Source organism: Eschrichtius robustus, chromosome 1 (assembly GCF_028021215.1).
Source record: "Eschrichtius robustus isolate mEscRob2 chromosome 1, mEscRob2.pri, whole genome shotgun sequence".
NCBI classification, from domain to species: Eukaryota; Metazoa; Chordata; class Mammalia; order Artiodactyla; family Eschrichtiidae; genus Eschrichtius; species Eschrichtius robustus.
In genome coordinates this window covers 143,955,328-143,982,619 of record NC_090824.1, presented here as the reverse complement: position 1 = coordinate 143,982,619, position 27,292 = coordinate 143,955,328, and the positions used below count along the sequence as shown (strand labels likewise).

The following is a 27,292-nucleotide window of genomic DNA, read 5'->3' as shown; positions in this document are numbered from 1 at the left end:
AAGCACATGCTGGGACGCTGCAGAACACAAAAGGGAAGGCTGTGGGGCTCTGCAGAGGAGCCATGACCTGCAAGTACTCCAACAGCCTGGGGAATCCACAGTCCTCAGGCCAGTCAGCAAGACCAACAATCAATCCACTCTTGCAACCACTGGGCCCATCGGTGGAAAACCTAATATCCAATGGCACATCTAAGTATGGGTGAATGCCTACCGTCCTGAGATATCCACAGACATGCTCGGCAACTTGCACCCGACCCACTTTTTCCAGTTCTCCTTAGCACATCCAGTCATCAGACAATGCGAAGCTCTTCTTCTCTTTGACGACAGACAGCCTTACCCTGCAACTGCACCTGTGAAGTGGACAGAAATCATGCAGGTTTCTGAATTGCACCAGGGTCCTCAGAGAACATGATTCTTACGAACACATAAACTGGGCGTGAGCCTGGAACCTGCTTCCCAAGTACCACTATCCCCTACCGAAAACTGATTGTGTGTCTCACAGCACGACTGAAGGATGTTACGCACGTACGTTGGTCCGTGTGTGAGATGCTGTATGTGTGTATTCACACGTGTGGGCGTGTGTGACTGTGACTGTGCACGAGGATGCGTTTGTGGATTCCTGTGTGTGCCTCTAAATACGCGTCTTGGTCTCTGGGTGTCCCTGTGGCCCTTTGCAGATGCCTCCAACAGTAAACGTCATAGTTTATACACAGCACCCAGGTTGGACCCCCAACTGAAAGGCGAAAGAACCCTGTCAGGTTCATGAGGCCGCATGCAAACTTTGGCCCCCAGGGCTGTCGAAATAGGCCACAGACTCCCGCTCTCCCACAGCCACGCCTTCTGACCAAAGCACAAAGCCTGGACGAGATCTCCCTCCCGGGGTTGGGTGTCACACCTATGTGGACCTGGAGATCCTGCCACCTACCACCACATCTGATGTGCCCTTGGGGTCACTCCCAGTGCTCCCGGAAGCAAGGTAACCTCCCATGGGCGGGCTGACACCGACCTGCAGTTGCCGACAGGCAAGATGCAGCCTGGCAATTCTCAAGGGGTTAACGGACTTCGGCCCAAGTGCCTCATCTCGCCAACTAGACCAAATCGCTTTTCATGACCCCGTGGGAATGCCCTCAATGGGAAGTGTGGGGCTTCAGCAACTATGACACAGGTTGGAATCCCACAGAGGAAATTAGGCCACCTTCCCGGCCCCATATAGGCAAGCATCCAACTGGTACGGTTTACGGCCCTGACCACTGAGGAAACGCTCAAACACTACACAGCCTCGTCCTAAGTGCCCTCCTCCTGCCTGCAGGGCGACTCGATTCGACTTGAAGCCACAGACATCATGCGAACACAGAGACACTGAACAGCAGGGAAGACACACCGCAAGCCTGTCTGCTTGGATGATGCCCACCCCACCCCATGCATCCTGGCAATTCTCCACTGCCACAGCGACACTACCGAGGAACTCACAGTGATCAAAGGCACTGTCCCCGAGGACCACAGACAGACTTTCAACAGAAAACCTTTGCCACACGAGGGGACCTGGAAACTTGAAAGGGCACGGTGGCTGTCCACGTCAGTGCACCTGGCGTCACAAAAGTGCCCCCACCTCTGTACCGCCAACGGACTGCTCCAGATACACCTCTAGCTGTTCGCAAGCCGAGTCATCCCCCCCCGGGAGAAGCCCTTTCACTTTACACATTCCCAAACAAGGGAACAAAGCGGCCAAAGGGGATGTTCGCATAACTAACCATCCTGCAAGGAGGCCGGCACAGATGCGACACCGTGTCGATCTTCTCCACCCCTCGCAAGACAGCCTTTGGGAGTCTTTCCTCTGGCAATGGGCTCGCAACTCTACACAGTTACCTACCTCACCTCATCCACTTCAACTGCCAAAGCCATCCCCTCCATAGGCAGCTGATGCCAGCCAATCACGAACATGACACATCCTTGGGAAGCCGAGGCCCGCACTGGCAACCCAATTATGATAGCCTATTCCATGACATCACAAAGGACCTGTCCTCATCTTCCCTTCCCTTCCTGTGCGGGCCATCAGTGATCCACGCAGGTTGAAATACAGCACTCGTTCCTCTCCCCACTCCACGATGACCCACTTGGCATCAACACTGTGCCGGGAGTTAAAGTAGAGAAGCCAACAAGGGCAGCAGCGAGGCCTAATCCATCAGCCCCTTTCCGCCGATGCCCAACCGAGCTCAGCCCAGCCCATTGCTCCAGCCTCACTAGGCACTCAAGAACCTCACCGTGAAAAACGCAAGAACAGGGAGGGCCACAGGCCTGGCCTGAGGTTCCAGGCACCAACCAGGGACGCTTGCTCATTTTGGCTTCCAGAATCAACCCCCAAAATGGCATGCACGAAGCGAGAACCTGGCCAAAACTCAGCTCCCAACTGCAAGCTAACTGGGCCTAGACCAGCACACACTGCGACTCTTAAGACCAGCAGGAGAGCCTGCCCCCTCGCATTCCCTCAACAGCCATTCAGCAGGGCCCCGGGATTCACAGATAACACAGCTTATGTGCAGACACAGTCAACACTCAGAAAGAAGCCCCTCCAATACTGGAGTCCTTGGTTAGACCCCCAACTGAAAGGAGAAAGACCCCTGTCAGCTTCAAGAGGCCGTGGGCACACTTTGACCCCCAGGGGCTGTTGAATGGGTCCACGGACTCCCGCTCTCCCACAGCCACGCCTTCTGACCAAAACACAAAGACTCGACGAGACCTGCCTCTGGGCCTTGGCTGTGACATCTACCTGCAGATCGAGACTCTGTCAGCTACCAGTATATCTGATGGGCATTTGGGGTCACTCGCAGCACTTCCAGAAGCAAGGGAACTCCCATGGTCGGGCCGACACCGACCGGCAGCTGTCTACTGCCAAGATGCAGCCTGAAACCACTCAAGGGGCTAACGAACGTGGGCCCACGTGCCACTTCTCGCCAACTAGGCCTAATCACTTTCCATTGACCCGTGGGAATGCACACCACAGGAAGTTGTGGGCTTCAGCCACCATGACCCATGTCGGATCCCTACGGCGGAAACTAGTCCACATTCCCAGCCACGTCTCAGGCAGCTCCCATCTTGAATGTTCACGGCCCTGACCACTAAGGAAACGCTCAAACCCTTGAAAGCCTAGTCCTACATGCCCTCCTCCAACCCACATGGCGACACGACCCTACTGGAAACCACAAACATCTTCAGAACACGGGAACACTGAACACCAGGGAAGACAGACCGCAAGCCTGTCTCCTTCTTTGATGCTGATCCCACCCAATGAATCCTGGCAATTCTCCACTGCCACAGTGACACTAGCGAGTAACTCACAGTGATCAAAGGCATGGTCCCTGAGGACCACAGACAGACTTTCAACGGAAGACCTCTGCCATGCGACGGGACTTGGAAGCCTGAAAGGGAACGGTGGCTGGTCACAGCAGCACAGCAGGCATGGCAATTGGACCCCCATCTCTGCCCCACCAATGGATTGCTCCAGATAAACCTGTGGCTGTTCGAAAGGCCTGCATGCGACACTGGCCGGTCGCGTCATTGCCCCACGGGAGAAACCCTTTTGCTTTACACATTGCCAAAGAAGGGAACAAAGCGGCCAAAGGGGATATTCGCATAACTCAACTACCCCCAAGGAGGCCGGCACAGACGCCTCACCATGTCGATCTTCTCTACTTCCCACAAGACACCCTTTGTATGTCATTCCTCGGGCAACGGGATCACAACTCTACAAAGGTTACCTACCTCAACTCACCCGCTTGAACTACCAAAGCCATCTGCTCCATAGGCAGCTAATGCCTGCCCATCACGAACAAGACACATTCCTGGGAAGCCGAGGCCAGCGCCTGCAACCCAATGGTGACAGCTCATCCCACGACATCACACAGGACCTTTCCTCATGATACCTTCCCTTTCTCTCCAGGCCAGCAGCCACCACCCAGGTTGAAATGCTTCACTCGATCCACACCCCACTCCACGAACCTCCACTTAGTGCCAACAGTGTGCCGGGAACTTCAGCAGAGGAGCTCACAGGGGCAGCACTGAGGCCTAAACCTTCAGCCCCCTTCCGCCATCGCCCAACTCCAGCACACGCCCGCCAACTGCTCCAGCCACACCGGGAAGTCAAGAACCTCACCACGCGAAACACAACAGCAGAGAGGGCCAAAGTCCTGGCCTGAGGCTCCAGGCTGCAACCAAGGAAGCTTGCTCATTTTGGCTTCCATAATCAACCTCGGAAGCGGCATGCACAAAGTGTGATCCTGTCCAAAAGTCACCTCTCCAAGCTGCAAGCTTACTGGGTCTACACCAGAACACACTCCGACCCTGAAGACTAGCAGGAAAGCCTGCCCTCTTGCATTCCCTCAACGGCCTTTTAGCAGGGACCGGGGATTCCTAGATGACCCAGCTTATGGGCAGATATGGTCGACCCTCAGACAGGAGCCCCTCCAATGCTGGAGCCCTTAGTGGTGTTTGCATGCCTCTCAGCAGGAGAAGTTGGCCCTCATTCCTAACTGCCCCATACCCCCGAGACAGGAAACGTGCTGGACCTCAGTTTCGATGAGGTGACGGAAGAGCGTTCTCACTCATTTTGTTCAGATTTTCCAAGGAATGCATACAAGGGTGTCATCATCGATCCAAGCACATGCTGGGACGCTGCAGAACACAAAAGGGAACGCTGTGCGGCTCTGCAGAAAAGCCATGACCTGGAAGTACTCCAACAGCCTGGGGAATCCACAGTCCTCAGGCCACTCAGCAAGACCAACAATCAATCCATTCTTGCAACCATTGGGCCCATCTGTGGAAAACCTTATATCCAATGGCACATTGGGTGAATGCCTACCGTCCTGAGATATCCACAGACATGCATGGCAACTTGCACCCGCCCCACTTTTTCCACGTCTCCTTAGCACATCCAGTCATCAGACAATGCGAAGGTCTTCTTCTCTTTGCCGACAGCCAGCCTTACCCTGCAACTGCACCTGTGAAGTGGACAGAAATCATGCAGGTTTCTGAATTGCACAAGGGTCCTCAGAGAACATGATCCTTATGAGCACATAACATGGGCGTGAGCCTGGAAGCTGCTTCCCAAGTACCACTATCCCCTACCGAAAACTGATTGAGTGTCTCATAGCACGACTATAGGAACTTACGCACGTATGTTGGTCGGTGTGTGAGACGCTGTATGTGTGTATCCACACGTGTGGGCGTGTGTGACTGTGACTGTGCACGAGGATGCGTGTGTGGATTCCTGTGTGTGCCGCTAAATACGCGTCTTGGTCTCTGGGTGTCCCTGTGGCCCTTTGCAGATGCCTCCAACAGTAAACGTCATAGTTTATACACAGCACCCAGGTTGGACCCCCAACTGAAAGGCGAAAGAACCCTGTCAGGTTCATGAGGCCGCATGCAAACTTTGGACCCCAGGGCTGTCGAAATAGGCCACAGACTCCCGGTCTCCCACAGCCACGCCTTCTGACCAAAGCACAAAGCCTGGACGAGACCTCCCTCCCGGCCGTGGGTGCCACACCTATGTGGCCCTGGAGATCCTGCCACCTACCACCACATCTGATGTGTCCTTGGGGTCACTTCCAGTGCTCCCGGAAGCAAGGTAACCTCCCATAGGCGGGCTAACACCGACTTGCAGTTGCCGACAGGCAAGATGCAGCCTGGCAATTCTCAAGGGGTTAACGGATTTCGGCCCAAGTGCCTCATCTCGCCAACTAGACCAAATCACTTTCCATGACCCCGTGGGAATGCCCTCAATGGGAAGTGTGGGGCTTCAGCAACCATGACACAGGTTGGAATCCCACAGAGGAAATTAGGCCACCTTCCCGGCCACGTATAGGCAAGCATCCAACTGGTAGGGTTTACGGCCCTGACCACTGAGGAAACGCTCAAACGCTACACAGCCTCGTCCTAAGTGCCCTCCTCCTGCCTGCAGGGCGACTCGATTCGACTTGAAGCCACAGACATCATGCGAACACAGAGACACTGAACAGCAGGGAAGACACACCGCAAGCCTGTCTGCTTCGATGATGCCCACCCCACCCCATGCATCCTGGCAATTCTCCACTGCCACAGCGACACTACCGAGGAACTCACAGTGATCAAAGACACTGTCCCCGAGGACCACAGACAGACTTTCAACGGAAAACCTTTGCCACACGAGGGGACCTGGAAACTTGAAAGGGCACAGTGGCTGTCCACGTCAGTGCACCTGGCGTCACAACAGTGCCCCCACCTCTGTCCCGCCAACGGACTGCTCCAGATACACCTCTAGCTGTTCGCAAGCCGAGTCATCCCCCCCGAGAGAAGCCCTTTCGCATTACACATTCCCAAACAAGGGAACAAAGCGGCCATAGGGTATGTTCGCATAACTAACCATGCTCCAAGGAGGCCGGCACAGATGCGACACCATGTCGATCTTCTTCACCCCTCGCAAGACACCCTTTGGGAGTCTTTCCTCTGGCAACGGGATCACAACTCTCCACAGGTTACCTACCTCACCTCATCCACTTCAACTGCCAAATCCATCCCCTCCATAGGCAGCTGATGCCAGCCAATCACGAACATGACACATCCTTGGGAAGCCGAGGCCAGCACCTGCAACCCAATTATAATAGCCTATTCCATGACATCACAAAGGACATGTCCTCATCTTCCCTTCCCTTCCTGTGCGGGCCATCAGTGATCCACGCAGGTTGAAATACAGCACTCGTTCCTCTCCCCGCTCCACGATGACCCACTTGGCATCAACACTGTGCCAGGAGTTAAAGTAGAGAAGCCAACAAGGGCAGCAGCGAGGCCTAATCCATCAGCCCCTTTCCGCCGATGCCCAACCGAGCTCAGCCCAGCCCATTGCTCCAGCCTCATTATGCACTCAAGAACCTCACCGTGAAACACGCAAGAACAGGGAGGGCCACAGGCCTGGCCTGAGGTTCCAGGCACCAACCAGGGACGCTTGCTCATTTTGGCTTCCAGAATCAACCCCCAAAGTGGCATGCACGAAGCGTGAACCTGGCCAAAACTCACCTCCCAACTGCAAGCTAACTGGGCCTAGACCAGCACACACTCCGACTCTTAAGACCAACAGGAGAGCCTGCCCCCTCGCATTCCCTCAACAGCCATTCAGCAGGGGCCCGGGATTCACAGATAACACAGCTTATGTGCAGACACGGTCAACCCTCAGACAGGAGCCCCTCCAATCCTGGAGTCCTTGGTGGTGTTTGCATGCATGTCGGCGGGGGACGCTGGCCCTCATTCCTTACTGTTCTCTCCCCCTGAGAGAGCAAACCTGCTGAACCTCAGTTTCGATGAGGAGACGGTAGAGTGTTCTCTCTCATTTGGTTCAGATTTTCCAAGGAATGCATGCAAGCGTGTCATCATCGATCCAAGCACATGCTGGGACGCTGCAGCACACAACCGGGGTGTGTGCGGGGCTCTTTATGGGAGCCATGAGCCTGGGCTACCCCAAAAGCCTGGAGAATCCACAGCCCTCAGGCCACTCAGCAAGAGGAACAATCAATCCACTCTTGCAGCCATTGGGCCCATCTGAGGAAAACCTAATATCTAATGGCACATCTTGTGGTGCTTGAATACCTACCGTCCTGAGTTATCCACGACCATGATCGGGGACATGGGCCCGCCACACTTTTTCCAGGTCTTCTTAGCACCTCCAAGCATCAGAGGACACAAAGGTTTTCTTGTTTGTGCCGACGGCCAGCCTTTCCCAGCAACTGCACCTGAGAAGTGGACAGAAATCACCGAGGCTTCCTAAGTGGACCGGTGTCCTCAGAGGACATGATCCATACAAACATTTACCTGGCCTTGTGCTCTGAAACTGCTTCCCAAGGACCTCTATCCCTTACCGAGAATTGACTGCATGTCTGATAGTACGACTGCAGGAAGTTAGGCACCTACGTTGGCTGGTGTGTGAGAGGCTGTATGTGTGTGTTCACACGTGTGGGCGTGTGCGACTGTGACTGGGCTTGCGCACGTGCTTGTGGGTTTCTCTGTGTGCCGCTGAAAACGCGTCTTGGTCTCTGTGTATCCCTATGGCCCTGTGAAGAGGAGTCCAACAGTAAAAGAATTAGTTTATACACAGCACCCTTGTTAGACCCCCAACTGAAAGGAGAAAGAACCCTGTCAGCTTCAAGAGGCCGCGGCCACACTTTGACCCCCAGGGGCTGTTGAAAGGGTCCACGGACTCCCGCTCTCCCACAGCCACGCCTTCTGACCAAAACACAAAGACTCGACGAGACCTGCCTCTGGGCCTTGGCTGTGACATCTACCTGCAGCTCGAGACTCTGTCAGCTACCAGTATATCTGATGGGCATTTGGGGTTACTCGCAGCACTTCCGGAAGCAAGGGAAATCCCATGGTCGGGCCGACACCGACCGGCAGCTGTCTACTGCCAAGATGCAGCCTGAAACCATTCAAGGGGGTAAGGAACGTGGGCCCACGTGCCACTTCTCGCCAACTAGGCCTAATCACTTTCCATTGACCCGTGGGTATGCCCTCCACAGGAAGCGGTGGGCTTCAGCCACCATGACCCATGTCGGATCCCCACGGCGGAAACTAGTCCACATTCCCAGCCACGTCTCAGGCATCTCCCATCTTGAATGTTCACGGCCCTGATCCCTAAGGAAACGCTCAAACCCTTGAAAGCCGCGTCCTACGTGCCCTTCTCCAGCCCACAGGGCGACACGGCCCTACTGGAAACCACAAACATCTTCAGAACACGGGAACACTGAACACCAGGGAAGACAGACCGCAAGCCTGTCTCCTTCTTTGATGCTGATCCCACCCCATGCATCCTGGCAATTCTCCACTGCCACAGTGACACTAGCGAGTAACTCACAGTGATCAAAGGCATGGTCCCTGAGGACCACAGACAGACTTTCAACGGAAGACCTCTGCCATGCGACGGGACTTGGAAGCCTGAAAGGGAACGGTGGCTGGTCACAGCAGCACAGCAGGCATGGCAATTGGACCCCCATCTATGCCCCACCAATGGATTGCTCCAGATAAACCTCTGGCTGTTCGAAAGGCCTGCGTGCTACACTGGCCGGTCGCGTCATTGCCCCACGGGAGAAACACTTTCGCTTTACACATTGCCAAACAAGGGAACAAAGCGGCCAAAGGGGATATTCGCATAACTCAACTACCCCCAAGGAGGCCGGCACAGACGCCTCACCATGTCGATCTTCTCTACTTCCCACAAGACACCCTTTGTATGTCATTCCTCGGGCAACGGGATCACAACTCTACACAGGTTACCTACATCAACTCACCCACTTGAACTACCAAAGCCATCTGCTCCATAGGCAGCTAATGCCAGCCCATCACGAACAAGACACATTCTTGGGAAGCCGAGGCCAGCGCCTGCAACCCAATGGTGACAGCTCATCCCACGACATCACACAGGACCTTTCCTCATGATACCTTCCCTTTCTCTCCAGGCCAGCAGCCACCACCCAGGTTGAAATGCTTCACTCGAACCACACCCCACTCCACGAACCTCCACTTAGCGCCAACAGTGTGCTGGCAACTTCAGCAGGGGAGCTGACAGGGGCAGCACTGAGGCCTAAACCTTCAGCCCCCTTCCGCCATCGCCCAACTCCAGCACACGCCCGCCAACTGCTCCAGCCACACCGGGAAGTCAAGAACCTCACCGCGCGAAACACAACAGCAGAGAGGGCCAAAGGCCTGGCCTGAGGCTCCAGGCTGCAACCAAGGAAGCTTGCTCATTTTGGCTTCCATAATCAACCTCGGAAGGGGCATGCACAAAGCGTGATCCTGTCCAAAAATCACCTCTCCAAGCTGCAAGCTTACTGGGTCTACACCAGAACACACTCCGACCCTGAACACTAGCAGGAAAGCCTGCCCTCTTGCATTCCCTCAACGGCCTTTTAGCAGGGACCGGGGATTCCTAGATGCCCCAGCTTATGGGCAGATATGCTCGACCCTCAGACAGGAGTCCCTCCAATGCTGGAGCCCTTAGTGGTGTTTGCATTCCTGTCAGCAGGAGACGTTGGCCCTCATTCCTAACTATCCCGTACCCCCGAGACAGGAAACGTGCTGGACCTCAGTTTCGATGAGTAGACGGAAGAGCGTTCTCACTCATTTTGTTCAGATTTTCCAAAGAATGCATACAAGTGTGTCATCGTCGATCCAAGCACATGCTGGGACGCTGCAGAACACAAAAGGGAAGGCTGTGGGGCTCTGCAGAGGAGCCATGACCTGCAAGTACTCCAACAGCCTGGGGAATCCACAGTCCTCAGGCCAGTCAGCAAGACCAACAATCAATCCACTCTTGCAACCACTGGGCCCATCGGTGGAAAACCTAATATCCAATGGCACATCTAAGTATGGGTGAATGCCTACCGTCCTGAGATATCCACAGACATGCTCGGCAACTTGCACCCGACCCACTTTTTCCAGTTCTCCTTAGCACATCCAGTCATCAGAAAATGCGAAGCTCTTCTTCTCTTTGACGACAGACAGCCTTACCCTGCAACTGCACCTGTGAAGTGGACAGAAATCATGCAGGTTTCTGAATTGCACCAGGGTCCTCAGAGAACATGATTCTTACGAACACATAAACTGGGCGTGAGCCTGGAACCTGCTTCCCAAGTACCACTATCCCCTACCGAAAACTGATTGTGTGTCTCACAGCACGACTGAAGGATGTTACGCACGTACGTTGGTCCGTGTGTGAGATGCTGTATGTGTGTATTCACACGTGTGGGCGTGTGTGACTGTGACTGTGCACGAGGATGCGTTTGTGGATTCCTGTGTGTGCCTCTAAATACGCGTCTTGGTCTCTGGGTGTCCCTGTGGCCCTTTGCAGATGCCTCCAACAGTAAACGTCATAGTTTATACACAGCACCCAGGTTGGACCCCCAACTGAAAGGCGAAAGAACCCTGTCAGGTTCATGAGGCCGCATGCAAACTTTGGCCCCCAGGGCTGTCGAAATAGGCCACAGACTCCCGCTCTCCCACAGCCACGCCTTCTGACCAAAGCACAAAGCCTGGACGAGATCTCCCTCCCGGGGTTGGGTGTCACACCTATGTGGACCTGGAGATCCTGCCACCTACCACCACATCTGATGTGCCCTTGGGGTCACTCCCAGTGCTCCCGGAAGCAAGGTAACCTCCCATGGGCGGGCTGACACCGACCTGCAGTTGCCGACAGGCAAGATGCAGCCTGGCAATTCTCAAGGGGTTAACGGACTTCGGCCCAAGTGCCTCATCTCGCCAACTAGACCAAATCGCTTTTCATGACCCTGTGGGAATGCGCTCAATGGGAAGTGTGGGGCTTCAGCAACTATGACACAGGTTGGAATCCCACAGAGGAAATTAGGCCACCTTCCCGGCCCCATATAGGCAAGCATCCAACTGGTACGGTTTACGGCCCTGACCACTGAGGAAACGCTCAAACACTACACAGCCTCGTCCTAAGTGCCCTCCTCCTGCCTGCAGGGCGACTCGATTCGACTTGAAGCCACAGACATCATGCGAACACAGAGACACTGAACAGCAGGGAAGACACACCGCAAGCCTGTCTGCTTCGATGATGCCCACCCCACCCCATGCATCCTGGCAATTCTCCACTGCCACAGCGACACTACCGAGGAACTCACAGTGATCAAAGGCACTGTCCCCGAGGACCACAGACAGACTTTCAACAGAAAACCTTTGCCACACGAGGGGACCTGGAAACTTGAAAGGGCACGGTGGCTGTCCACGTCAGTGCACCTGGCGTCACAAAAGTGCCCCCACCTCTGTACCGCCAACGGACTGCTCCAGATACACCTCTAGCTGTTCGCAAGCCGAGTCATCCCCCCCGGGAGAAGCCCTTTCACTTTACACATTCCCAAACAAGGGAACAAAGCGGCCAAAGGGGATGTTCGCATAACTAACCATCCTGCAAGGAGGCCGGCACAGATGCGACACCGTGTCGATCTTCTCCACCCCTCGCAAGACAGCCTTTGGGAGTCTTTCCTCTGGCAATGGGCTCGCAACTCTACACAGTTACCTACCTCACCTCATCCACTTCAACTGCCAAAGCCATCCCCTCCATAGGCAGCTGATGCCAGCCAATCACGAACATGACACATCCTTGGGAAGCCAAGGCCCGCACTGGCAACCCAATTATGATAGCCTATTCCATGACATCACAAAGGACCTGTCCTCATCTTCCCTTCCCTTCCTGTGCGGGCCATCAGTGATCCACGCAGGTTGAAATACAGCACTCGTTCCTCTCCCCACTCCACGATGACCCACTTGGCATCAACACTGTGCCGGGAGTTAAAGTAGAGAAGCCAACAAGGGCAGCAGCGAGGCCTAATCCATCAGCCCCTTTCCGCCGATGCCCAACCGAGCTCAGCCCAGCCCATTGCTCCAGCCTCACTAGGCACTCAAAAACCTCACCGTGAAAAACGCAAGAACAGGGAGGGCCACAGGCCTGGCCTGAGGTTCCAGGCACCAACCAGGGACGCTTGCTCATTTTGGCTTCCAGAATCAACCCCCAAAATGGCATGCACGAAGCGAGAACCTGGCCAAAACTCAGCTCCCAACTGCAAGCTAACTGGGCCTAGACCAGCACACACTGCGACTCTTAAGACCAGCAGGAGAGCCTGCCCCCTCGCATTCCCTCAACAGCCATTCAGCAGGGCCCCGGGATTCACAGATAACACAGCTTATGTGCAGACACAGTCAACACTCAGAAAGAAGCCCCTCCAATACTGGAGTCCTTGGTTAGACCCCCAACTGAAAGGAGAAAGACCCCTGTCAGCTTCAAGAGGCCGTGGGCACACTTTGACCCCCAGGGGCTGTTGAATGGGTCCACGGACTCCCGCTCTCCCACAGCCACGCCTTCTGACCAAAACACAAAGACTCGACGAGACCTGCCTCTGGGCCTTGGCTGTGACATCTACCTGCAGATCGAGACTCTGTCAGCTACCAGTATATCTGATGGGCATTTGGGGTCACTCGCAGCACTTCCAGAAGCAAGGGAACTCCCATGGTCGGGCCGACACCGACCGGCAGCTGTCTACTGCCAAGATGCAGCCTGAAACCACTCAAGGGGCTAACGAACGTGGGCCCACGTGCCACTTCTCGCCAACTAGGCCTAATCACTTTCCATTGACCCGTGGGAATGCACACCACAGGAAGTTGTGGGCTTCAGCCACCATGACCCATGTCGGATCCCTACGGCGGAAACTAGTCCACATTCCCAGCCACGTCTCAGGCAGCTCCCATCTTGAATGTTCACGGCCCTGACCACTAAGGAAACGCTCAAACCCTTGAAAGCCTAGTCCTACATGCCCTCCTCCAACCCACATGGCGACACGACCCTACTGGAAACCACAAACATCTTCAGAACACGGGAACACTGAACACCAGGGAAGACAGACCGCAAGCCTGTCTCCTTCTTTGATGCTGATCCCACCCAATGAATCCTGGCAATTCTCCACTGCCACAGTGACACTAGCGAGTAACTCACAGTGATCAAAGGCATGGTCCCTGAGGACCACAGACAGACTTTCAACGGAAGACCTCTGCCATGCGACGGGACTTGGAAGCCTGAAAGGGAACGGTGGCTGGTCACAGCAGCACAGCAGGCATGGCAATTGGACCCCCATCTCTGCCCCACCAATGGATTGCTCCAGATAAACCTGTGGCTGTTCGAAAGGCCTGCATGCGACACTGGCCGGTCGCGTCATTGCCCCACGGGAGAAACCCTTTCGCTTTACACATTGCCAAAGAAGGGAACAAAGCGGCCAAAGGGGATATTCGCATAACTCAACTACCCCCAAGGAGGCCGGCACAGACGCCTCACCATGTCGATCTTCTCTACTTCCCACAAGACACCCTTTGTATGTCATTCCTCGGGCAACGGGATCACAACTCTACAAAGGTTACCTACCTCAACTCACCCGCTTGAACTACCAAAGCCATCTGCTCCATAGGCAGCTAATGCCTGCCCATCACGAACAAGACACATTCTTGGGAAGCCGAGGCCAGCGCCTGCAACCCAATGGTGACAGCTCATCCCACGACATCACACAGGACCTTTCCTCATGATACCTTCCCTTTCTCTCCAGGCCAGCAGCCACCACCCAGGTTGAAATGCTTCACTCGATCCACACCCCACTCCACGAACCTCCACTTAGTGCCAACAGTGTGCCGGGAACTTCAGCAGAGGAGCTCACAGGGGCAGCACTGAGGCCTAAACCTTCAGCCCCCTTCCGCCATCGCCCAACTCCAGCACACGCCCGCCAACTGCTCCAGCCACACCGGGAAGTCAAGAACCTCACCACGCGAAACACAACAGCAGAGAGGGCCAAAGTCCTGGCCTGAGGCTCCAGGCTGCAACCAAGGAAGCTTGCTCATTTTGGCTTCCATAATCAACCTCGGAAGCGGCATGCACAAAGTGTGATCCTGTCCAAAAGTCACCTCTCCAAGCTGCAAGCTTACTGGGTCTACACCAGAACACACTCCGACCCTGAAGACTAGCAGGAAAGCCTGCCCTCTTGCATTCCCTCAACGGCCTTTTAGCAGGGACCGGGGATTCCTAGATGACCCAGCTTATGGGCAGATATGGTCGACCCTCAGACAGGAGCCCCTCCAATGCTGGAGCCCTTAGTGGTGTTTGCATGCCTCTCAGCAGGAGAAGTTGGCCCTCATTCCTAACTGTCCCATACCCCCGAGACAGGAAACGTGCTGGACCTCAGTTTCGATGAGGTGACGGAAGAGCGTTCTCACTCATTTTGTTCAGATTTTCCAAGGAATGCATACAAGGGTGTCATCATCGATCCAAGCACATGCTGGGACGCTGCAGAACACAAAAGGGAACGCTGTGCGGCTCTGCAGAAAAGCCATGACCTGGAAGTACTCCAACAGCCTGGGGAATCCACAGTCCTCAGGCCACTCAGCAAGACCAACAATCAATCCATTCTTGCAACCATTGGGCCCATCTGTGGAAAACCTTATATCCAATGGCACATTGGGTGAATGCCTACCGTCCTGAGATATCCACAGACATGCATGGCAACTTGCACCCGCCCCACTTTTTCCACGTCTCCTTAGCACATCCAGTCATCAGACAATGCGAAGGTCTTCTTCTCTTTGCCGACAGCCAGCCTTACCCTGCAACTGCACCTGTGAAGTGGACAGAAATCATGCAGGTTTCTGAATTGCACAAGGGTCCTCAGAGAACATGATCCTTATGAGCACATAACATGGGCGTGAGCCTGGAAGCTGCTTCCCAAGTACCACTATCCCCTACCGAAAACTGATTGAGTGTCTCATAGCACGACTATAGGAACTTACGCACGTATGTTGGTCGGTGTGTGAGACGCTGTATGTGTGTATTCACACGTGTGGGCGTGTGTGACTGTGACTGTGCACGAGGATGCGTGTGTGGATTCCTGTGTGTGCCGCTAAATACGCGTCTTGGTCTCTGGGTGTCCCTGTGGCCCTTTGCAGATGCCTCCAACAGTAAACGTCATAGTTTATACACAGCACCCAGGTTGGACCCCCAACTGAAAGGCGAAAGAACCCTGTCAGGTTCATGAGGCCGCATGCAAACTTTGGACCCCAGGGCTGTCGAAATAGGCCACAGACTCCCGCTCTCCCACAGCCACGCCTTCTGACCAAAGCACAAAGCCTGGACGAGACCTCCCTCCCGGCCGTGGGTGCCACACCTATGTGGCCCTGGAGATCCTGCCACCTACCACCACATCTGATGTGTCCTTGGGGTCACTTCCAGTGCTCCCGGAAGCAAGGTAACCTCCCATGGGCGGGCTGACACCGACTTGCAGTTGCCGACAGGCAAGATGCAGCCTGGCAATTCTCAAGGGGTTAACGGATTTTGGCCCAAGTGCCTCATCTCGCCAACTAGACCAAATCACTTTCCATGACCCCGTGGGAATGCCCTCAATGGGAAGTGTGGGGCTTCAGCAACCATGACACAGGTTGGAATCCCACAGAGGAAATTAGGCCACCTTCCCGGCCACGTATAGGCAAGCATCCAACTGGTAGGGTTTACGGCCCTGACCACTGAGGAAACGCTCAAACGCTACACAGCCTCGTCCTAAGTGCCCTCCTCCTGCCTGCAGGGCGACTCGATTCGACTTGAAGCCACAGACATCATGCGAACACAGAGACACTGAACAGCAGGGAAGACACACCGCAAGCCTGTCTGCTTCGATGATGCCCACCCCACCCCATGCATCCTGGCAATTCTCCACTGCCACAGCGACACTACCGAGGAACTCACAGTGATCAAAGACACTGTCCCCGAGGACCACAGACAGACTTTCAACGGAAAACCTTTGCCACACGAGGGGACCTGGAAACTTGAAAGGGCACAGTGGCTGTCCACGTCAGTGCACCTGGCGTCACAACAGTGCCCCCACCTCTGTCCCGCCAACGGACTGCTCCAGATACACCTCTAGCTGTTCGCAAGCCGAGTCATCCCCCCCGAGAGAAGCCCTTTCGCATTACACATTCCCAAACAAGGGAACAAAGCGGCCATAGGGTATGTTCGCATAACTAACCATGCTCCAAGGAGGCCGGCACAGATGCGACACCATGTCGATCTTCTTCACCCCTCGCAAGACACCCTTTGGGAGTCTTTCCTCTGGCAACGGGATCACAACTCTCCACAGGTTACCTACCTCACCTCATCCACTTCAACTGCCAAATCCATCCCCTCCATAGGCAGCTGATGCCAGCCAATCACGAACATGACACATCCTTGGGAAGCCGAGGCCAGCACCTGCAACCCAATTATAATAGCCTATTCCATGACATCACAAAGGACATGTCCTCATCTTCCCTTCCCTTCCTGTGCGGGCCATCAGTGATCCACGCAGGTTGAAATACAGCACTCGTTCCTCTCCCCGCTCCACGATGACCCACTTGGCATCAACACTGTGCCAGGAGTTAAAGTAGAGAAGCCAACAAGGGCAGCAGCGAGGCCTAATCCATCAGCCCCTTTCCGCCGATGCCCAACCGAGCTCAGCCCAGCCCATTGCTCCAGCCTCATTATGCACTCAAGAACCTCACCGTGAAACACGCAAGAACAGGGAGGGCCACAGGCCTGGCCTGAGGTTCCAGGCACCAACCAGGGACGCTTGCTCATTTTGGCTTCCAGAATCAACCCCCAAAGTGGCATGCACGAAGCGTGAACCTGGCCAAAACTCACCTCCCAACTGCAAGCTAACTGGGCCTAGACCAGCACACACTCCGACTCTTAAGACGAACAGGAGAGCCTGCCCCCTCGCATTCCCTCAACAGCCATTCAGCAGGGGCCCGGGATTCACAGATAACACAGCTTATGTGCAGACACGGTCAACCCTCAGACAGGAGCCCCTCCAATCCTGGAGTCCTTGGTGGTGTTTGCATGCATGTCGGCGGGGGACGCTGGCCCTCATTCCTTACTGTTCTCTCCCCCTGAGAGAGCAAACCTGCTGAACCTCAGTTTCGATGAGGAGACGGTAGAGTGTTCTCTCTCATTTGGTTCAGATTTTCCAAGGAATGCATGCAAGCGTGTCATCATCGATCCAAGCACATGCTGGGACGCTGCAGCACACAACCGGGGTGTGTGCGGGGCTCTTTATGGGAGCCATGAGCCTGGGCTACCCCAAAAGCCTGGAGAATCCACAGCCCTCAGGCCACTCAGCAAGAGGAACAATCAATCCACTCTTGCAGCCATTGGGCCCATCTGAGGAAAACCTAATATCTAATGGCACATCTTGTGGTACTTGAATACCTACCGTCCTGAGTTATCCACGACCATGATCGGGGACATGGGCCCGCCACACTTTTTCCAGGTCTTCTTAGCACCTCCAAGCATCAGAGGACACAAAGGTTTTCTTGTTTGTGCCGACGGCCAGCCTTTCCCAGCAACTGCACCTGAGAAGTGGACAGAAATCACCGAGGCTTCCTAAGTGGACCGGTGTCCTCAGAGGACATGATCCATACAAACATTTACCTGGCCTTGTGCTCTGAAACTGCTTCCCAAGGACCTCTATCCCTTACCGAGAATTGACTGCATGTCTGATAGTACGACTGCAGGAAGTTAGGCACCTACGTTGGCTGGTGTGTGAGAGGCTGTATGTGTGTGTTCACACGTGTGGGCGTGTGCGACTGTGACTGGGCTTGCGCACGTGCTTGTGGGTTTCTCTGTGTGCCGCTGAAAACGCGTCTTGGTCTCTGTGTATCCCTATGGCCCTGTGAAGAGGAGTCCAACAGTAAAAGAATTAGTTTATACACAGCACCCTTGTTAGACCCCCAACTGAAAGGAGAAAGAACCCTGTCAGCTTCAAGAGGCCGCGGCCACACTTTGACCCCCAGGGGCTGTTGAAAGGGTCCACGGACTCCCGCTCTCCCACAGCCACGCCTTCTGACCAAAACACAAAGACTCGACGAGACCTGCCTCTGGGCCTTGGCTGTGACATCTACCTGCAGCTCGAGACTCTGTCAGCTACCAGTATATCTGATGGGCATTTGGGGTTACTCGCAGCATTTCCGGAAGCAAGGGAAATCCCATGGTCGGGCCGACACCGACCGGCAGCTGTCTACTGCCAAGATGCAGCCTGAAACCACTCAAGGGGCTAAGGAACGTGGGCCCACGTGCCACTTCTCGCCAACTAGGCCTAATCACTTTCCATTGACCCGTGGGTATGCCCTCCACAGGAAGCGGTGGGCTTCAGCCACCATGACCCATGTCGGATCCCCACGGCGGAAACTAGTCCACATTCCCAGCCACGTCTCAGGCATCTCCCATCTTGAATGTTCACGGCCCTGATCCCTAAGGAAACGCTCAAACCCTTGAAAGCCGCGTCCTACGTGCCCTTCTCCAGCCCACAGGGCGACACGGCCCTACTGGAAACCACAAACATCTTCAGAACACGGGAACACTGAACACCAGGGAAGACAGACCGCAAGCCTGTCTCCTTCTTTGATGCTGATCCCACCCCATGCATCCTGGCAATTCTCCACTGCCACAGTGACACTAGCGAGTAACTCACAATGATCAAAGGCATGGTCCCTGAGGACCACAGACAGACTTTCAACGGAAGACCTCTGCCATGCGACGGGACTTGGAAGCCTGAAAGGGAACGGTGGCTGGTCACAGCAGCACAGCAGGCATGGCAATTGGACCCCCATCTATGCCCCACCAATGGATTGCTCCAGATAAACCACAGGCTGTTCGAAAGGCCTGCGTGCTACACTGGCCGGTCGCGTCATTGCCCCACGGGAGAAACACTTTCGCTTTACACATTGCCAAACAAGGGAACAAAGCGGCCAAAGGGGATATTCGCATAACTCAACTACCCCCAAGGAGGCCGGCACAGACGCCTCACCATGTCGATCTTCTCTACTTCCCACAAGACACCCTTTGTATGTCATTCCTCGGGCAACGGGATCACAACTCTACACAGGTTACCTACATCAACTCACCCACTTGAACTACCAAAGCCATCTGCTCCATAGGCAGCTAATGCCAGCCCATCACGAACAAGACACATTCTTGGGAAGCCGAGGCCAGCGCCTGCAACCCAATGGTGACAGCTCATCCCACGACATCACACAGGACCTTTCCTCATGATACCTTCCCTTTCTCTCCAGGCCAGCAGCCACCACCCAGGTTGAAATGCTTCACTCGAACCACACCCCACTCCACGAACCTCCACTTAGCGCCAACAGTGTGCTGGCAACTTCAGCAGAGGAGCTGACAGGGGCAGCACTGAGGCCTAAACCTTCAGCCCCCTTCCGCCATCGCCCAACTCCAGCACACGCCCGCCCACTGCTCCAGCCACACCGGGCAGTCAAGAACCTCAACGCGTGAAACACAACAGCAGAGAGGGCCAAAAGCCTGGCCTGAGGCTCCAGGCTGCAACCAAGGAAGCTTGCTCATTTTGGCTTCCATAATCAACCTCGGAAGCGGCATGCACAAAGCGTGATCCTGTCCAAAAATCACCTCTCCAAGCTGCTAGCTTACTGGGTCTACACCAGAACACATTCCGACCCTGAAGACTAGCAGGAAAGCCTGCCCTCTTGCATTCCCTCAACGGCCTTTTAGCAGGGACCGGGGATTCCTAGATGACCCAGCTTATGGGCAGATATGGTCGACCCTCAGACAGGAGCCCCTCCAATGCTGGAGCCCTTAGTGGTGTTTGCATGCCTCTCAGCAGGAGAAGTTGGCCCTCATTCCTAACTGTCCCATACCCCCGAGACCGGAAACGTGCTGGACCTCAGTTTCGATGAGGTGACGGCAGAGCGTTCTCACTCATTTTGTTCAGATTTTCCAAGGAATGCATACAAGGGTGTCATCATTGATCCAAGCACATGCGGGGATGCTGCAGAGCACAAAAGGGAAGGCTGTGGGGCTCTGCAGAGGAGCCATGACCTGGAAGTACTCCAACAGCCTGGGGAATCCACAGTCCTCAGGCCACTCAGCAAGACCAACAATCAATCCATTCTTGCAACCATTGGGCCCATCTGTGGAAAACCTAATATCCAATGGAACATTGGGTGAATGCCTACCGTCCTGAGATATCCACAGACATGCTCGGCAACTTGCACCCGCCCCACTTTTTCCAGTTCTCCTTAGCACATCCAGTCATCAGACAATGCGAAGGTCTTCTTCTCTTTGCCGACAGCCAGCCTTACCCTGCAACTGCACCTGTGAAGTCGACAGAAATCACGCAGGTTTCTGAATTGCACCAGGGTCCTAAGAGAACATAATTCTTATGAGCACATAACCTGGGCGTGAGCCTGGAACCTTCTTCCCAAGTACCACTATCCCCTACCGAAAACTGATTGTGTGTCTCACAGCATGACTGAAGGAAGTTACGCACGTACGTTGGTCGGTGTGTGAGACGCTGTATGTGTGTATTCACACGTGTGGGCGTGTGTGACTGTGACTGTGCACGAGGATGCGTTTGTGGATTCCTGTGTGTGCCGCTAAATACGCGTCTTGGTCTCTGGGTGTCCATGTGGCCCTTTGCAGATGCCTCCAACAGTAAACCTCATAGTTTATACACAGCACCCTGGTTGGACCCCCAGCTGAAAGGCGAAAGGACCCTGTCAGTTTCATGAGGCCGCATGCAAACTTTGACCCCCAGGGCTGTCGAAATAGGCCACAGACTCCCGCTCTCCCACAGCCACGCCTTCTGACCAAAGCACAAATACTGGACGAGACCTCCCTCCCGGCCGATGGTGTCACACCTATGTGGACCTGAAGATCCTGCCACCTACCACCACATCTGATGTGCCCTTGGGGTCACTCCCAGTGCTCCCGGAAGCAAGGTAACCTCCCATGGGCGGGCTGACACCGACCTGCAGTTGCCGACAGGCAAGATGCAGCCTGGCAATTCTCAAGGTGTTATCGGACTTCGGCCCAAGTGCCTCATCTCGCCAACTAGACCAAATCACTTTCCATGACCCCATGGGAATGCCCTCAATAGGAAGTGTGGGGCTTCAGCAACCATTACACAGGTTGGAATCCCACAGAGTAAATTAGGCTACCTTCCCGGCCACGTATAGGCAAGCATCCAACTGGTAGGGTTTACGGCCCTGACCACTGAGGAAACGCTCAAACGCTCCACAGCCTCGTCCTAAGTGCCCTCCTCCTGCCTGCAGGGCAACTCGATTCGACTTGAAGCCACAGACATCATGCGAACACGGAGACACTGAACAGCAGGGAAGACACACCGCAAGCCTGTCTGCTTGGATGATGCCCACCCCACCCCATGCATCCTGGCAATTCTCCACTGCCACAGCGACACTACCGAGGAACTCACAGTGATCAAAGGCACTGTCCCCGAGGACCACAGACAGACTTTCAATGGAAAACCTTTGCCACACGAGGGGACCTGGAAACTTGAAAGGGCACAGGGGCTCTCCACGTCAGTGCACCTGGCGTCACAACAGTGCCCCCACCTCTGTCCCGCCAAAGGACTGCTCCAGATACACCTCTAGCTGTTCGCAAGCCGAGTCATCCCCCCCGGGAGAAGCCCTTTCGCTTTACACATTCCCAAACAAGGGAACAAAGCGGCCAAAGGGGATGTTCGCATAACTAACCATCCTCCAAGGAGGCCGGCACAGATGCGACACCGTGTCGATCTTCTCCACCCCTCGCAAGACACCCTTTGGGAGTCTTTCCTATGGCAACGGGATCGCAACTCTACACAGGTTACCTACCTCACCTCATCCACTTCAACTGCCAAAGCCATCCCCTCCATAGGCAGCTGATGCCAGCCAATCACGAACATGACACATCCTTGGGAAGCCGAGGCCTGCACCTGCAACCCAATTATGATAGCCTATTCCATGACATCACAAAGGACATGTCCTCATCTTCCCTTCCCTTCCTGTGCGGGCCATCAGTGATCCACGCAGGTTGAAATACAGCACTCGTTCCTCTCCCCACTCCACGATGACCCACTTGGCATCAACACTGTGCCGGGAGTTAAAGTAGAGAAGCCAACAAGGGCAGCAGCGAGGCCTAATCCATCAGCCCCTTTCCGCCGATGCCCAAACGAGCTCAGCCCAGCCCATTGCTCCAGCCTCCCTAGGCACTCAAGAACCTCACCGTGAAAAACGCAAGAACAGGGAGGGCCACAGGCCTGGCCTGAGGTTCCAGGCACCAACCAGGGACGCTTGCTCATTTTGGCATCCAGAATCAACACCCAAAATGGCATGCACGAAGCGTGAACCTGGCCAAAACTCACCTCCCAACTGCAAGCTAACTGGGCCTAGACCAGCACACACTCCGACTCTTAAGACCAGCAGGAGAGCCTGCCCCCTCGCATTCCCTCAACAGCCATTCAGCAGGGACCCGGGATTCACAGATAACACAGCTTATGTGCAGACACGGTCAACACTCAGACAGGAGCCCTTCCAATCCTGGAGCCCTTGGTGGTGTATGCATGCATGTCGGCGGGGGACGCTGGCCCTCATTCCTAACTGTCCTCTCCCCCTGAGAGAGGAAACGTGCTGAAGCTCAGTTTCGATGAGGAGACGGTAGAGTGTTCTCACTCATTTGGTTCAGAGTTTCCAAGGAATGCATGCAAGTGTGTCATCATCGATCCAAGCACATGCTGGGACGCTGCAGCACACAACCGGGGTGTGCGCGGGGCTCTGTACAGGAGCCATGAGCCTGGGCTACCCCAAAAGCCTGGTGAATCCACAGCCCTCAGGCCAGTCAACAAGAGGAACAATCAATCCACTCTTGCAGCCTTTGGGCCCGTCTGAGGAAAACCTAATATCTAATGGCACATCTTGGGGTGCTTGAATACCTACCGTCCTGAGTTATCCACGAACATGCTCGGGGACATGGGCCCGCCTCACTTTTTCCAGGTCTTCTTAGCACCTCCAGGCATCAGAGCACACGAAGGTTTTCTTGTTTGTGCCGATGGCCAGCCTTTCCCAGCAACTGCACCTGAGAAGTGGACAGAAATCACCGAGGCTTCCTAAGTGGACCGGTGTCCTCAGAGGACATGATCCATACAAACATTTACCTGGCCTTGAGCTCTGAAACTGCTTCCCAAGGACCTCTATCCCTTACCGAGAATTGACTGCATATCTGATAGTACGACTGCAGGATGTTAGGCACCTACGTTGGCTGGTGTGTGAGAGGCTGTATGTGTGTGTTCACGCGTGTGGGCGTGTGAGACTGTGACTGGGCTTGCGGACGTGCTTGTGGGTTTCTCTGTGTGCCGCTGAATACGCGTCTTGGTCTCTGTGTGTCCCTATGGCCCTGTGAAGAGGAGTCCAAAAGTAAAAGAAATAGTTTATACACAGAACCCTGGTTAGACCCCCAACTGAAAGGAGAAAGACCCCTTTCAGCTTCAAGAGGCCGTGGGCACACTTTGACCCCAGGGGCTGTTGAAAGGGTCCACGGACTCCCGCTCTCCCACAGCCACGCCTTCTGACCAAAACACAAATTCTCGACGAGACCTGCCTCTGGGCCTTGGCTGTGACATCTACGTGCACCTCGAGACTCTCTCAGCTACCAGTATATCTGATGGGCATTTGGGGTCACTCGCAGCACTTCCGGAAGCAAGGGAACTCCCATGGTTGGGCCGACACCGACCGGCAGCTGTCTACTGCCAAGATGCAGCCTGAAACTACTCAAGGGGCTAACGAACGTGGGCCGACGTGCCACTTCTCGCCAACTAGGCCTAATCACTTTCCATTGACCCGTGGGAATGCACACCACAGGAAGTGGTGGGCTTCAGCCACCATGACCCATGTCGGATCCCCAAGGTGGAAACTAGTCCACATTCCCAGCCACATCTCAGGCAGCTCCCATCTTGAATGTTCACGGCCCTGACCCCTAAGGAAACGCTCAAACCCTTGAAAGCCTCGTCCTACGTGCCCTCCTCCAGCCCAAAGTGCGACACGACCCTACTGGAAACCACAAACATCTTCAGAACACGGGAACACTGAACACCAGGGAAGACGGACCGCAAGCCTGTCTCCTTCTTTGATGCTGATCCCACCCCATGCATCCTGGTAATTCTCCACTGCCACAGTGACACTAGCGAGTAACTCACAGTGATCAAAGGCATGGTCCCTGAGGACCACAGACAGACTTTAAACGGAAGGCCTCTGCCATGCGACGGGACTTGTAAGCCTGAAAGGGAATGGTGGCTGGTCACAGCAGCACAGCAGGCATGGCAATTGGACCCCCATCTCTGCCCCACCAATGGACTGCTCCAGATAAACCTCTGGCTGTTCGAAAGGCCTGCGTGCTACACTGGCCGGTCGCGTCATTGCCCCACGGGAGAAACACTTTCGCTTTACACATTGCCAAACAAGGGAACAAAGCGGCCAAAGGGAATATTCGCATAACACAACTACCTCCAAGGAGGCCGGCACAGACGCCTCACCATGTCGATCTTCTCTACTTCCCACAAGACACCCTTTGGATGTCATTCCTCGGCCAACGGGATCGCAACTCTACACAAGTTACCTACCTCAACTCACACGCTTGAACTACCAAAGCCATCCGCTCCATAGGCAGCTTATGACAGCCCATCACAAACAAGACACATTCTTGGGAAGCCGAGGCCAGCGCCTGCAACCCAATGGTGACAGCCCATCCCACGACATCACACAAGACCTTTCCTCTTGATACCTTCCCTTTCTCTCCAGGCCAGCCGCCACCACCCAGGCTTAAATGCTTCACTCCAATCCCACCCCACTACACGAACCTCCACTTAGCGCCAACAGTGTGCCGGCAACTTCAGCAGAGGAGCTGACAGGGGCATCACTGAGGCCAATCCTTCAGCCCCCTTCCGCCTTCGCCCAACACCAGCCCACGCCCGCCCACTGCTCCAGCCACACCGGGCAGTCAAGAACCTCACCGCGTGAAACACAACAGCAGAGAGGGCCAAAGGCCTGGCCTGAGGCTCCAGGCTGCAACCAAGGAAGCTTGCTCATTTTGGCTTCCATAATCAACCTCGGAAGCGGCATGCACAAAGCGTGATCCTGTCCAAAAATCACCTCTCCAAGCTGCTAGCTTACTGGGTCTACACCAGAACACACTCCGACCCTGAAGACTAGCAGGAAAGCCTGCCCTCTTGCATTCCCTCAACGGCCTTTTAGCAGGGACCGGGGATTCCTAGATGACCCAGCTTATGGGCAGATATGGTCGACCCTCAGACAGGAGCCCCTCCAATGCTGGAGCCCTTAGTGGTGTTTGCATGCCTATCAGCAAGAGACGTTGGCCCTCATTCCTAACTGTCCCATACCCCCGAGACAGGAAACGTGCTGGACCTCAGTTTCGATGAGGTGACGGCAGAGCGTTCTCACTCATTTTGTTCAGATTTTCCAAGGAATGCATACAAGGGTGTCATCATCGATCCAAGCACATGCTGGGACGCTGCAGAACACAAAAGGGAAGGCTGTGGGGCTCTGCAGAGGAGCCATGACCTGCAAGTACTCCAACAGCCTGGGGAATCCACAGTCCTCAGGCCAGTCAGCAAGACCAACAATCAATCCACTCTTGCAACCAGTGGGCCCATCGGTGGAAAACCTAATATCCAATGGCACATCTAAGTATGGGTGAATGCCTACCGTCCTGAGATATCCACAGACATGCTCAGCAACTTGCTCCCACCCCATTTTTCCAGTTCTCCTTAGCACATCCAGTCATCAGACAATGCGAAGCTCTTCTTCTCTTTGACGACAGCCAGCCTTACCCTGCAACTGCACCTGTGAAGTGGACAGAAATCATGCAGGTTTCTGAATTGCACCAGGGTCCTCAGAGAACATGATTCTTACGAACACATAAACTGGGCGTGAGCCTGGAACCTGCTTCCCAAGTACCACTATCCCCTACCGAAAACTGATTGTGTGTCTCACAGCACGACTGAAGGAAGTTACGCACGTACGTTGGTCGGTGTGTGAGATGCTGTATGTGTGTATTCACACGTGTGGGCGTGTGTGACTGTGACTGTGCACGAGGATGCGTTTGTGGATTCCTGTGTGTGCCTCTAAATACGCGTCTTGGTCTCTGGGTGTCCCTGTGGCCCTTTGCAGATGCCTCCAACAGTAAACGTCATAGTTTATACACAGCACACAGGTTGGACCCCCAACTGAAAGGCGAAAGAACCCTGTCAGTTTCATGAGGCCGCATGCAAACTTTGGCCCCCAGGGCTGTCGAAATAGGCCACAGACTCCCGCTCTCCCAGAGCCACTCTTTCTGACCAAAGCACAAAGCCTGGACGAGACCTCCCTCCCGGCTGTGGGTGTCACACCTATGTGGCCCTGGAGATCCTGCCACCTACCACCACATCTGATGTGCCCTTGGGGTCACTCCCAGTGCTCCCGGAAGCAAGGTAACCTCCCATGAGCGGGCTGACACCAACCTGCAGTTGCCGACAGGCAAGATGCAGCCTGGCAATTCTCAAGGGGTTAACGGACTTCGGCCCAAGTGCCTCATCTCGCCAACTAGACCAAATCACTTTCCATGACCCCGTGGGAATGCCCTCAATGGGAATTGTGGGGCTTCAGCAACCATGACACAGGTTGGAATCCCACAGAGGAAATTAGGCCACCTTCCCGGCCACGTATAGGCAAGCTTCCAACTGGTAGGGTTTACGGCCCTGACCACTGAGGAAAGGCTCAAACGCTACACAGCCTCGTCCTAAGTGCCCTCCTCCTGCCTGCAGGGCGACTCGATTCGACTTGAAGCCACAGACATCATGCGAACACGGAGACACTGAACAGCAGGGAAGACACACCGCAA

At 54.8% G+C, this 27,292-nt stretch overlaps 8 non-coding genes across 8 annotated transcripts; all 8 read right to left on the bottom strand.

Annotated features, from left to right (window-relative positions):
- Nucleotides 1-4,558: 4,558 nt before the first annotated feature.
- LOC137753883 (small nucleolar RNA SNORD116) lies at nucleotides 4,559-4,651 on the bottom strand. The gene has a single exon (XR_011071616.1). It is a non-coding gene; the product is annotated as a small nucleolar RNA SNORD116 (small nucleolar RNA).
- A 2,660-nt stretch (nucleotides 4,652-7,311) lies between these two features.
- Nucleotides 7,312-7,404, bottom strand: LOC137751195 (small nucleolar RNA SNORD116). Its single transcript, XR_011070715.1, has one exon. It is a non-coding gene; the product is annotated as a small nucleolar RNA SNORD116 (small nucleolar RNA).
- Nucleotides 7,405-10,094: 2,690 nt separating this feature from the next.
- Nucleotides 10,095-10,187, bottom strand: LOC137776601 (small nucleolar RNA SNORD116). Its single transcript, XR_011076266.1, has one exon. It is a non-coding gene; the product is annotated as a small nucleolar RNA SNORD116 (small nucleolar RNA).
- A 4,557-nt stretch (nucleotides 10,188-14,744) lies between these two features.
- LOC137753880 (small nucleolar RNA SNORD116) lies at nucleotides 14,745-14,837 on the bottom strand. Its single transcript, XR_011071615.1, has one exon. It is a non-coding gene; the product is annotated as a small nucleolar RNA SNORD116 (small nucleolar RNA).
- A 2,660-nt stretch (nucleotides 14,838-17,497) lies between these two features.
- LOC137751190 (small nucleolar RNA SNORD116) lies at nucleotides 17,498-17,590 on the bottom strand. Its single transcript, XR_011070714.1, has one exon. It is a non-coding gene; the product is annotated as a small nucleolar RNA SNORD116 (small nucleolar RNA).
- A 2,690-nt stretch (nucleotides 17,591-20,280) lies between these two features.
- LOC137754345 (small nucleolar RNA SNORD116) lies at nucleotides 20,281-20,373 on the bottom strand. The gene has a single exon (XR_011071818.1). It is a non-coding gene; the product is annotated as a small nucleolar RNA SNORD116 (small nucleolar RNA).
- Nucleotides 20,374-23,033: 2,660 nt separating this feature from the next.
- On the bottom strand, nucleotides 23,034-23,126 carry LOC137750977 (small nucleolar RNA SNORD116). Its single transcript, XR_011070665.1, has one exon. It is a non-coding gene; the product is annotated as a small nucleolar RNA SNORD116 (small nucleolar RNA).
- Nucleotides 23,127-25,814: 2,688 nt separating this feature from the next.
- On the bottom strand, nucleotides 25,815-25,907 carry LOC137753869 (small nucleolar RNA SNORD116). Its single transcript, XR_011071611.1, has one exon. It is a non-coding gene; the product is annotated as a small nucleolar RNA SNORD116 (small nucleolar RNA).
- Between the last annotated feature and the right edge of the window lie 1,385 nt (nucleotides 25,908-27,292).